General features: G+C 33.0%; 1 long non-coding RNA gene across 1 annotated transcript; it reads right to left on the bottom strand.

The window, feature by feature from the left end:
• Positions 1-210: 210 nt before the first annotated feature.
• Positions 211-1,772, bottom strand: LOC122145240. Its single transcript, XR_006160185.1, has 4 exons — positions 1,720-1,772; positions 1,155-1,189; positions 1,046-1,076; positions 211-932 (listed from the first exon to the last, which is right to left on the bottom strand). It is a non-coding gene; the product is annotated as an uncharacterized LOC122145240 (long non-coding RNA).
• Between the last annotated feature and the right edge of the window lie 1,140 nt (positions 1,773-2,912).

Here is a 2,912-nt window from a genome sequence, read left to right as displayed (position 1 = left end):
AAATAAAAATAAAAAAAATAAGAAGTTTCACAATTCCGAGAGCAAAAAGCATCTTTCTTTACAGATGACCATTCAAAAGTAGCTGAGCATTGTGGTCAAATAAACATAGCAAAACATTCATTATATTATATTACGTTGTACCAGTGACTTATATCCAATTACACATAAAATACTAAACTTATAATGCTAAAAAATAATTGATTTGCCCAGTCTAAATCAAATAAAATATTTTTTCAATAACAATAAGCAACATGCTACACAATTCTGAGGGCAAAAATAACTTCACTGACAACAATTTACAAGTAATGGTGTATTGTTATAAAATAAATAAAAAATAAAACTCTTTCTGGGTGTATTGCTTCTTAGTGGTATGCAACCGTCTTTGACTGTACTTTGTCATTAAGAGGCAACCCCCCCCCCAAAAAAAAAAATAAATAAATAAAATAAAATAAAAATAATTTATCCAATTCTAAATAAAGTGGCTATGATTTTGAGGAAAGCACTAAACTGCTTTGTATTTATGTTGAAATCACCCTTCTCTCCAGTTTGAGTTGCACATCATATGCAGAAGTCTTGAGCATCTACAGCAGTCTCTCCACGCCGTCTGGAGGAAGGACTCTTACCTGAAGAGACTAATGGGAATTGAAAACAAACAGCAAACACCTGCCGTGCGGAGTCATTTTTCAGCAGTGTTTAAAAGCCTTCGTCTGTCGAAGCGGATTCTGTCACCCGGGATGAAACCGGCTCTGCAGAAGAACACGAGAGAGGCGGTTTCACACCAGAGAAGAGGACGAGTGCTCAGGAGACAAATGTTTCAGTTTGCCGTGATCGGAGGTAAAACAAGCTTCATCTTTCTGTCGGCTGAAGCTTCTTTCGTACCATCTCCCCGGGGATTAATTGGATCTGCCATCCAATAAAAGCGGAAAGAAAACCTGAGAAAATAAATTGCAATGATTTCCAGCCTCCTGTCCTCATTTGTCTTATTTGAGTTTGAGAGGCAGACTTAAAACAAGGCCTGTCCTTCCTCTCGCTCTCATTCTCTCACCTTGGCTTTACCCTCCACACAACCTCGACTGCTGCAGACAAACAAGCGTTAAATGTCACTGTACATTTAGTTATTAATTATGGTTTTAGACTTGAAAACAACTTTTTACCTTAAAGCCTCGGTTCTCAGAAATGGATTGCAGGTCTGTTTTGATTGGATACATGCAACAGAGGGGAAAAAAAAGCAAATATTTAAATAAATAAATAAATAAATAAATAAATTACTTCGTTGTGCATATGTAGAAAAGTCCAACAAAAAAAAACAAACAAACAAAAAACAACAGAGTGCTTATATTAAAAATTAAACTCAGGATTTGGCGAAATTGTGTATGTGGAACGCCTTATTAAAAACAATTGTATAAAACACAATATTCTAATGTTAAATAAAAATATTAAGTGTAATAACTTATTTAAAAGTATCTTAATTTCTGTTGTTATACCATTAAGAAATATAATTCATATTATAAAATATATAATTTAACAGAAGTATAACAGCGGTTATTTTTAATATCTCTTCTACTTACAGAAAATGTCATTAAAAAAGCTAAATAACCATTTTATTTAAACAAGATCACTATATATATATATATATACATATATATATATATATATATATATGAGGGAAAACCCAAGTGCAGTTTAATAGCAAACATAAACAGACACAAAATAACTCACCGACAGTGGAAGACAAAACAAAGCAAGACAACAGACAACAAAACATGAGGGCTACATACACAAAGAGACTAATGACAAACATGGGACACCTGGAATAATCAAGACAATAAACCAATGGAAACACAGGACACAGGACTCAAACCAACCAATCAGAACAAGACGCTTAGAACAAAGGAACCAATAGTAGGACTGCATGAGGGCAAGGGAAACACGACAAACAGGAAATATGACAAGAAAACAGAAATTGAAAGAAATTAAAACATAAACAAGAAACAAAACCCAGTAACCAAAAACAGATATGACAGTTACCAAGGCAAAATGATTACATCATTTTCAATTAGTTGATGTAATAAAATAAATAACTATTTATATATATATGTATATATATATATATATATATATATATATATATATATAATATATATATATATATATATATATATATATATATACACACACACACACACACACACACTATTTGTAATTTTTAAAAATGCATGTATAGGAATGTTCTTAAAGTGATCTGATTGTACTGCACAAATGTGGTGAAAAAAGGTACTTTTGGAGGGTTGATAATGTCTACATTGTTCTCTAAGGTGGGATTTCATCTTTAGATACATGCAGTTTGTTTGGTCATGCCTTAAGGATTTTCACATGTCTTAAGTCAACACTCATTAATGCATTCATCTCAATGAAGAGAAGCTCAAGCAACGGCATCTTTTTTTATTATTTATTTAAATGCAAAAATGAATATTTGATGAGACTGAAAGTCTGAAGGGGGAAAGTAAAAAATAAAATCTATACATCAAAAAAGATTCATGTGGCCTTCATATTTCAAACAGAAAAAAAAAATGTTGAAATCTGTCAGTTTTAATAAAAAATAAATCCCTGGAAATAAAAGTGTCTGAAGTTAAAGAAACACCCAATTTGCGAACAAGTGAAAATATGTCTCCATTAAGATATGGCAGGCACAAAGCCTTTTAACGCTGCACTTCTTCAAAAGATCAGTTGTCTGTTTTTGCAAATTCTTACCAGCGAATCCATCTTTGCTCCTGGATAACGGAGTGACATCAAACGGACGGCTGAATGAGACATCAAAGTTGCCTTCATCTTCCTCTGGTCCTCTATAATGCATCCAGAGCCACAAGTCAGTGGATCAGGTTTTCACCTCACCATCTGCTACCTGCGCATGG

This window comes from Cyprinus carpio, chromosome A6, assembly GCF_018340385.1.
Source record: "Cyprinus carpio isolate SPL01 chromosome A6, ASM1834038v1, whole genome shotgun sequence".
NCBI classification, from domain to species: Eukaryota; Metazoa; Chordata; class Actinopteri; order Cypriniformes; family Cyprinidae; genus Cyprinus; species Cyprinus carpio.
Note: the sequence above shows the minus strand (reverse complement) of the source record. Positions and strands in the feature narration are given on the sequence as shown.